Source organism: Elaeis guineensis, chromosome 2 (genome assembly GCF_000442705.2).
Source record: "Elaeis guineensis isolate ETL-2024a chromosome 2, EG11, whole genome shotgun sequence".
In the NCBI taxonomy this organism is placed as follows: Eukaryota; Viridiplantae; Streptophyta; class Magnoliopsida; order Arecales; family Arecaceae; genus Elaeis; species Elaeis guineensis.
In genome coordinates, this window is record NC_025994.2 from 97,838,043 (window position 1) to 97,848,447 (window position 10,405).

A 10,405-nucleotide genomic window follows, 5' to 3' on the forward strand; every position below is an offset into this window, starting at 1 on the left:
TTGCATCAGGCTCAAAGATCAAACTCTCGAAAGTTCTTTGTTTCACCTGGTTAGCAACCCCTTTTTTTTCTTTCCTTTTTTTTTTTTTTTAAAGGGAAGCGGAGGCTGACCCACCAAATTTATTGAATATGTGAAGGAGGTATGTATATGAGAGGTAAAGGAGACAGAGATGGAAAGTACAATATGAAGGCAGAGGGGAATAAGTAACAGCTAGCGAGAAAAGTAGATGAAACAAAAAGCAATATGGTGAGGAGAAGATTGCAACCGGCTGATGGTTAGGAGGTAAGATCAGCATCCTGTCAGACTACTCTCGGATTCAATTTAGCTACCTGTCAAAATGTTTCCTTCCTTTGTTGCAAGGCTCAACCAAATGAACAAAAAAGAACAGCCCTTCAAAGATAGCATACTGTGCCAATGGAATTCAAAAAAACCAGATGAAAGTACTTCAGTTGAACAACCACCTCGATAATGGCTGAAGCTTGAGAATTGGTAAATGACAGTAAGCATAGATTGAACAGGAGCTCTAGCTGAAGGAAACAAAGCTGCGATCCCTTTGAGATGGACATAGGATCTATGTTAGCAACTTGAAAGGGAACTGCAACTAGGTACCATCCTGCGATGTAATGCAACCCACCTTCGGTCTTCTCTTGACGACTCCTTCCAGAAACTAACCGGCAGCCAGAGTCTCTCTATTATACGTCTCTGTTTCTCTATTCGGTCCTCCTAGCCCTGTCTCTCTATTATGCTTCTCTGTTCCTCCTCCCAACTTGGTAAGTGATTGAATTAGATAAGTTGAGAAGAAGCTTTCTAGGTTGTGGAAAGCCTAGTTATTTACCAACAGCTAACCTGGTCAATTGGAAGGCAGTGTGCAAGGAAAAGAAGGGGAATGGGCATTTTGAATTTAGCATGTTTCAACTGGCGATGCTCTCTAAATGGGCATGGAGACTACTAACTGATGGAGAACAGTCCAGGATAAGAGGCAACTTTAGCTGTACCAGGAGGAAGAAAATGACGAAAGCATCGGCCATCTGAAGAAACATTTGCAAAATTCTGAATCCATTCCTGAGCAGTCTGAAGTTGACTCTTAGGACAGATAAAAACATTTTTCTGGTATGATATCTAGTCGGAGGACAATTCTTTAGTAAATTTAGCATTCAAGGAAGAAGCGTTAGTAGCAGAGTATTGGAATCAACAACCAGGAGCTGGAAAGTTACGATGGACACCCCGCTGTCAGACCAGGCACTAACAGAGGTAAGAGAATTAGCGAACATCCTCCAAGGCATCTCTCCTTTGGACAGTCAGGACGGAACAGATTGGAGATGGACTGCAAACGAGGTTTGTTCAGTGAAGTCCTAACAGATTCACGAACCAGGGAGAAGTGGTTGGCAATGAGGAACCGGTTTTGTTTTTTGAAAGGCCAATGTGGAACAAGTTACATACAGGAGAAAAACCAAATGGGAATGGAGAGCCATGTTTCTCTGTTTCCAGTATGTAAAGAAAGCTCAGAGACCGGTGGTCACCTCTTATTGAATTGCAACCGTGCTCATCATGGTTGGAATTAAGTTGGTGCTCTTCTCAGAATAAGGTGGCTAAGAAAAATGACTCTTAAAGCAGCATGCCTAGAGCTAAGAACAGAAATTCTGGGACTCTTTCAGATTAGCTCTGAAGTAGAGAATATGACTCGAGAGGAACAGTGGTATTTTCCTTGGCAAAAGAGCTCATACCCCAGCAAACCTTCAACAAAGCTATGGAGACTTTCCCAAGCTGGGAATACCTTATGCCCAATTGGGTTGTCAATCCGTTTTTCACTTCTGTTGAATTCCCTAAGGTTTACTATGAGAAGTTAACCTCTCTATCTTGTTCCTCACTCTGTGAAGAGCGTTAGATAAGGTAGGTGGAGCTTGGCCTTTTTTTTTTTTTTTTTTTTTGAGTAAAAAGGAGACTAATGTGCAGTAGCAACATTAGTCACCGAAATTATTTAAAATAAATAAAAAATTGTGTACAGTATTGGGCAACCAATGAGAGACTCAGATTCAACTTTCTAGTATAAAAGACATGCATACTGACAAAAAAGAAAAAACCAACCATCTCAAGCATAAAAAAATTTAGACAGGAGACTCAGACAAAACCAACTGCCTAATACCTCCCAAAATGAGAGCTGCAAAGTGAATCACAACGACTTCTCAATCTGCAAAGTCATCATCATCGTCTCGCTATCTACAAGAGTAAAGCTTGCATTAACTCTGAAGATCTGAGTAGAAATGAAGTGTCAAGAGAATCGTTGAAGTCGATCTTCATCATTATCATAGAACATGAGTTGGGTGCCATGATGAGAAAACCAAACTTAAAAACCAAAATATGAATGTACTGCCATACTGATGGTGAGCTAGGAGACTCAGACAAAAATTCAAAATTTTTAACAGCCACCAAAATGCAGATATGGATCTGCATAATATCCTCATTATCTTAATAAGGATAGGAGCAGAATAAGGAACAAAAAAAGGACTCAAAACAGAAGACATTTTCATCCTTGTCTCATATGAAGCAGAACTTGAAAGATTAATCTAACACGGCTAAAATATTTAGAGCTGCATCAAAATAGTGAAGTAGAAGACTCAGGAGATAATCCATAATAAGTAGTGGTGCAGTCATCATGGAGGATGATAGATCCAAAAATCAACATCATTGTCTTCAAACTCTAGTCCTAATGGGGCAATATGTTGAACCAGAGCAATAAGAGAAAAGAGGGAAGACTGATATACTATATCTAGGAGTAGAAGTAAGCTTTAAGCTTGACAACCAGCATCGAAAGCTTTGCAGATTTTTTTCTTTAGCGAGAATCGACCAGGCATTTTTCAACAGTACAGACTAAGCCCAGCGGTGCAATTCTAGTTGTCTTGAGGATATCCTCCCAGCTCTCTAGTAGGCTGTCTTCCCTGCGCTTGTAACTGCCCTCCTCCCTATGTGACCTCTCCCTTTCTAACTTGCTCTGTAAACATCTTGTAGTCTAATAAAGCTCTGGGGAAGTTCCTCACTTCATTCATATTTCATCAAAAGAAACAAACAAAAAAAAAAAAAAGGATATGCTCCTGGCTGGATAGATTCCCATATTTGGAGATTTAAGCCATCCAAACTTGTTGCTATTTGACGAGGAATGGAGACTAACCGACAACTAGGCCTCTCCAAGATCACTAGATTAAGGGGAATTGGATGGTCATCGTAATTGGCGGGATAGGCCTTAGGATGCCATGCTCAGAAACTGCTCCTCGTCTCTTTCCCGGCCAAGACCGTATATATCATGCTTGTCCTACCAATTTGGCATCAAATTAGCCAATGAACATGGCTATCAAAAGCGCAAAAAGGATACTCCTGCCATGCTCCCTCCCCTTGTTAACAACATATTGGTGCTTGTTTTCATTAGAGTTGTTTATTTAACTACATAGAGGACTTCAGTATGAAAAATCATTAGACTTGATTTGAAAAAAAGTCATTTCAAAGGTGAAAAAAACATCATTTATAGCTTACTCCAGAAGATGCAGGTATGTTTTACAATAAGGCTTGTCCAATGCATATTCCCAGAAGGGTAGTAACAAATGTGTAAATTTGAGTTGAGGCCTCTCCCCAACTGAATATCTTCAATAAAATTCCCAATGATGTTATCAGTATTTCCTTAAAACTATTCTAATATATGGCTCCAGGAACACTGATGTTTTACATGAACCTCCTTTGTTATCAGTATTTACTGTGATACAGGAAATAATAATTGTGGGTTACCAAGACCTAAAAACTTTTGAAAATGAATAAAGTTATTAAAGAACCACTATTTACCATAGGACAAAAGAACAGTAAATTAATTTTCTTAAATCAGTTTTTTGAGAGATTTTTATAAATCATTATTCACCAGATCCAACTTTTTTTTTTTTTTTTCCCTACATGACACGGACTTAAATTAAAAACATTACTTTAAGGGGTTTGGCTAGGTGCGATATCTGGTGAGATCGAAGTGGCTGTAAATCCAATTCTCTTTTGTCCATCTCATTCATATATCAAAAATAAAATTTATTTATTAATAGACTATCCATAATAAAAAATATTTAAATAAGAGCCCTTCTTATTGCTTAAAATAAAGAATCTTATTAATAGCATTATTAATACAATCCAAAATAAAGAATTGCACTAAACAAAAGTCCTGCAAAATTTGGGGCCATAATCTCAAGGAATATCAACTTTGCATACATTTTAGGGTCACAATTTGGAGGAATATGCGGTTGTATCGTGTGACCTGAACGTGGAATTTGGGGCATGATAATGGCATCAGTCATTTTCACTCGTGATGATAACCCTATTCCTCTTTCAAGACTTTAGTGCCTGTTTTCTATTGTCAAAGTGGCACTATCAGCAAATTAAATGCACTAAAACTGGTCTCAAGCGAATGTATGAAAAACTATCATTTTTGGACCAATTCAACACGTCTATGAGAGGTTCTTACCGAAAAAAAAAAAAGCACGTCTATGAGGGAAAAAAATCGTTGATGGAAGAAAATAATCATGATTATACTTTTCTCTAGTCGGCTCTTTCTTTTTATTCTGTTTTTTCTAATAACCTTTTTTTTCTTTTCTCCTCTTGGGATTTAGAACTTTGTAGGGGAGGTTTGGTATTATGTGAAAAAAAAAATGAAAAGAAAAATTAAGAAAATTTGACCAAAGGGAAAGGAATGGGAAAAAGGCCGTCGTGGATTTTGATCGCGGAGCCATTTTGTTTGAAAAAATTATTGCATGGACCAGATGCAAGTCAATCAAGATAAATCTTAAAGCATGTACGATGAAAAGTGCACAATTGAGAAACGGTGAAATACAAGAGTCGCGTGGCGTGTTATCCGGGATTTGCGTGGTCCAATTGCATTTGATGCATGTAATACGGAGGCCCTTCGCAGGAGAATTTATTGCATGCACCACATGCAAGTGAATCAGGTAAATCCTGAAGCATATGCACGGTGCACGGTGCACGGTGCACGGTGCACGGTGGAAAGCGCGCAATCGGCAATCGGTGAAATATAAGGGGTCGCGCGCAGATTTGAGAGGATTGGCGTCTGGACGTCCAGTTGCTACTTCTATCGTGCCCGCGGAGGTCGGAGGGCGCGGGGCTTTTGGATTTTTCTCCAAACTATACCTCCCCCAATATTCGTAGATGTGTCCATTACTGGTTGAACCAGTCCAAAAATGATATCGTGGACCTGTTGCAACCAAAAGTTTTTCCAAATTTAACTTCAAAATCCATCAAATCCGTCACCGCGGCCAGTCCCGTCAAATCCGCTGTTTTGTCCTCCACCATGCTCTCCAGCCAAATCAGAAGCTGTGCAAACGACATCTCCCTTTCCACTGTTTCCCTCCTCTTCCCAGTTCATGGCATCCATCTTGTCTCTATTCCCTCTGCTAATCCTCCATACTCTGCTTCTAGCTCCAACCAAAACTTATTCCCAGAATGACCCCATCCTCACCTACTGCCCCGGCGACACCAACTACACGGTCCCCAGCACCTTCTCCTCCAACCTAGACGTCCTCCTCTCCAACCTCACCTCCTCCCCCCGCGACGCCGGCTACTTCGCCAACACCACCGTCGGCGCAGCCTCCTCAGCCCCCGCCTACGGCCTTGCCCAATGCCGACCCGACGTCTCCGCCTCTGACTGTTCCACCTGCCTCAACCGCTCCGCCTCGGCCGCCGCCACCCGCTGCCACCTCCGCAGGTCCGCCGCCATCCGCTTCGACCTCTGCATCCTTCGTTACTCCGATCAACGCTTCTTCGGCCAGCTCGAAAACGAACTGCCCCAGCAGATTGCCAATTCCAAAACGGTGTCGGATCCAACGGTGTTCGATCGGCAGATGAGGAATATGATGGACGAGATCGCGTCGCAGGCGGCAGCGGCGGAATCCAAGTTTGGGGTGGGGATCACGAATTCCTCGCAAGATGGGTACATATATGGGATGGCATAGTGTACCCGTGATCTATCGGAGACAAATTGCTCCATCTGTCTCAATCGTGCGATCGGGTTTTTGCCCACCTGTTGCATCGGGCCTATCGGGGTACAGGTCTTGAAGGTGAGTTGTGCCGTGAGGTTTGAGCTATATCCCTTTTTTCCCCTGTCGTTGGTCCCTCCGGCGCCGCCGGTGGCCCCACCTCCACCGCCGCAGCTAGCCACACCTCCGCCACCGCCGGGATCGAGTTCTTCGCTGGACGGTGGCAATGGCACAGACACGACAGGTGGTGGTAGGCATAGTTCTCCCCTTGATGTAGAATGCCTCCCTCAATACTGATTTAGTTAAACAGAACGCTGAGTTTGGTGGATATTGTGCTGACTTGTTCTTGATTTGGACGTTACGACTAGTAACTCCGATAAGGATAAAGCAGGAAAAGACAATTTCTGTCTTTGGGGCCATATTGGTTATACTGTTAATTTGGTTGGCTTTAACAACAAATTACATCTTCAGCTTTTCCACTCCTTCGTCATGAACTCTATATAGGAATTTTAGTTTTCCGCTAAGTTAATCTTTAGAAGTATGTGTGCTTTCAATCAACTTCAGATGATGAATTCCATAATTAGATAGAGATAATCGCAAGACTCCACGATTTTTTCTGCAGTTGAACCGGAATTTTTATTTTTGCCTTTTATTTTTTATTTTTTTTTGTTTTGGATGAAAGGAACTTTTGTTTCGCATACCAATAAATTTAGTTTTAATAATGACTATGTTTTTGTTCCTTCAAACCACTTAGCATGTCGGTGGCTTATGCTGCTGTAATCTCTTCTTTTTATTTTTATTTTTTTTAATTTCTTTTGTAAGTTTAAATCTTAGGTCCGGAGAAACACATTCAGCGTCATATGTACTACAGCTTTTGGAAACATGCAGCACAGTAAATGCTATCCCCATCCATGATTCACCTCTGAATATCACTGTCAAATGTAATAATTCACAGGCAATTTTCCTGCATATTATTAGTATGCCAATGTTGCACTTGCTAGAGTTATGGCATAAAACTTCCCTTTGAGGTTGTAAGAGTCCACCTTGGTTTATAAACTTCAAAAGCCAACTTATTTGTTGCTACTTTTGATTTCTTAGAAGGAAAATAGGTTGCGTCTAAACAATAAGCAATTTAAGTTTTGGGTCTTTTGTGTGTATGGTAGGCAATTTGCAGTTTCATTTGGCCTTGGTTACATCTCCATGCCAAAATGATGGATCTAATTACTAAATTTTCTTTTGGTGCAGGGAAAGTTAATAGCACTACAAAAGTAGTTCTAATTGTTGCCGTCTCTATCGTTGCTACACAGGTGGTCCTTTTTGCCATCTATATCTGCTTACAAAGAAGGAAAGTGTTTAGAAGAGTACTCAGTAAGTCTTTCTTGCTGCATCATTGTTCTAAGAAATCCAATTCAGGACAATGGGCTGGGTTTTTATGTAATTAAGCTTGTTTTGTGAGTAGTTGATGGAGTTGAGGAGGATTTCAGAAGCTCAGAATCATTATTATTTGATTTGGGCATCCTTAGAGCTGCCACAGATAACTTTTCAGATGCCAATAAACTAGGAGAAGGTGGGTTTGGAGCAGTTTACAAGGTAATTATCTAGACAGGTTTTCATGGTTGCTCATGGAATTGTGGACATTGTTGTTGATTTGACAAATAGTAATTGCTTTCCTATGTCTTAAATCTTATACAGGGGACTCTACGGAATGGACAAGAAATAGCTGTGAAAAGGCTCTCAGGAAGTTCAGGGCAAGGACTAGTAGAGCTAAGAAATGAGGTTGTTTTGCTTGCCAAGCTTCAACATAGAAACCTTGTTAAGTTGTTGGGTTGTTGCCTAGAGGAACAAGAGAGGTTACTTGTCTATGAGTACCTTCCAAATACAAGCCTTGATAAATTTTTATTTGGTATGCTCCATTTTCTACATTCATATTTTTCATAAGGATTGACATAGTATTTCCTTGGTTTTAAGCAAATAGGAACATCATCAGGTTTGTAACTTATATAACCCTGTTGTGATGAGCTATTCACTGAACTAAGCTGTATATATTCCTACTAGCCTATTACAACACTGGACAGATGTTATACCACTTTGAGGTTGCTTTATAGTCTTTATTCAATCCAAGTTAGCTTTGCATTACCTTGAACATACTTCTTTACTCTGGATTTTTTTGTTTCAGCTGTTATCTGGCCTTGCATATATGGTTAGATGCGAATGCCATCATTTTGCGTAACCTGATTTCTTATATTGTGTCAATTTATTAAGATGACTCTATGATGATGGCATCATTTTTGCATGCTAAAGCATTTTTCTCCATGCAATTTTGTGGTAAATATTCATCATATCGCAGCTTTTTTTTTTTTTTTTTGATTTAAGGGAGGCTAGGCCACCCATGATATAACTGCTTAGGGCATGTTTGGTTGGTTGGGCCCAAAATCCTATGGGATCTGTGGCCCAAACATAAAAAATAATGGATTATAAGCAGGTCAGGCCATTTGTTTACAAGTATTCAGAATCACTTTTTGAATGGGCTGGCCCAAATCGCATAGGGAGAAAAAAATGACCTGCTGAGGTTATTTTTTTCTTCTTATGGGATTCGGGCCAGCCCACTCAAAAATGATCCTAGATACTTATAAATATAGGACCTGACCTACTTATAATTCAATATTTTTTATGCTTGGTCCATGAATCTCATACGATTTTGGATCCAACCATCCAAATAGGCCCTTAATATTTCTAACATCATATTGATTCAATAGCCTAAATGTACCGGTTATACATTACGATATCAGTTCAATTTATCAAGTTTACTTGGATGAAATAGATCCCATTGGACGACAACAACTAGACTGGGGAAGTCGGTATAAGATTATTGAAGGGATTGGACGTGGGCTTCTCTATCTTCATGAAGATTCACGATTAAGGATCATTCATCGGGATCTAAAAGCAGCTAATATCTTGCTGGATGGGCGCATGAATCCTAAAATTTCAGACTTCGGTCTTGCAAAGCTTTTTGGCATAGACGAGACCCGAGGAAACACTAGTCGAATTGCTGGGACATAGTAAGCATCTACTTTTTTAATTTTCTTTTCTGAATAATTAGCAGAAAGATGTCCAGTCTATTACTGTTTTGATATCTGACTTTAATCATAAGTATGTCTTCATGGAGAAAAATCTAATATCTTCTCAATTTCTGTATGGCAGTGGGTATATGGCACCAGAATATGCCTTGCATGGGCACTTCTCCACCAAATCAGATGTTTTCAGTTATGGCGTACTAGTTTTGGAGATTGTGACTGGCCGGAGGAATTGTGGATACCAGGGATCTGGGTATTTTTCAGATCTTCTTACCTATGTAAGCATTCTTCCCCCACCAACACCGCCCCCCCACCCACCGAACCAAAAAAGAAAGAAAAAAAAGGGTTGATCCACAGCTTTCAGTATCCTCTTATCATGTTAGCATTTTGAAATCCTCTAAACCTATTCTTTGAATAGGTCTGGCAACACTGGAATGAAGGAGTGGCATTACAGGTCATAGACCCAACTCTAGGTAATCACTATCAAGCCCAAGAAGTACTAAGGTGCATTCACATAGGGCTACTCTGCGTCCAGGAAGAGTTGGTGGAGAGACCTAGCATGGCAACAGTCATCCTCATGCTCAGAAGTTACTCTGTCACTCTTCCAGCTCCATTGGCACCTGCCTTCTTTATAAGAGGTGGTACAATCAGTGAGTCAGCTGTGCTCGAGAGGGACGTGAGGACTGGTTTATCAGGAAGTGAGAGCTCCAATGCAAGCACAACAAGAAAATCAAGGCCAATCTCTGTGAATGGTGTCTCAATCACTGACATGGAACCGCGATAGAGGTGTGAGATTGATAGACATCTTTGAACAATAGTTGATTTGAATATTTTTGGTGAATATGGATTCAATTTCAATGCGAATTGTATTGTTTGATAGATATGGTCTGTTCTGGATATCATCCAGAGGATGGCATGATATGGTAATTCTGTGGTAACTTTACAGAGATGGCAGCTTGGAACTTGATTTGTTATCCACTGAGATGTAATAAATAAGGGACCATCCTTCTTCATTGGGAGTAATGTATTAGTATTACAAGCGTTATACAGTTTGATGGGCAACCTAATGTTATCTGGACTATATTTAGATAAAGCACCTGCTCATTATGTTTGAAAAATTGGGCGTATAAATATATGGGATCCAGCTAATAGCATATAGACCATGTTTTTTGTTTTGCTGATTTATCTAGACTATATTGGCAGGACTAAACTTTAACAAGTTATGTTCACTATCTCGTAAATGTGAGAGGCGCATTTCTCCTTAACAAGTGCTATATTGGAAAAATTCCTGGCTGCTTATATATAGGCATGTAGTTT

General features: G+C 40.2%; 1 pseudogene; it reads left to right on the forward strand.

The window, feature by feature from the left end:
• The first annotated feature begins 5,094 nt into the window (after positions 1 to 5,094).
• LOC105052264 (cysteine-rich receptor-like protein kinase 6) lies at positions 5,095 to 10,133 on the forward strand (annotated as a pseudogene).
• The last annotated feature ends 272 nt before the right edge of the window (positions 10,134 to 10,405 follow it).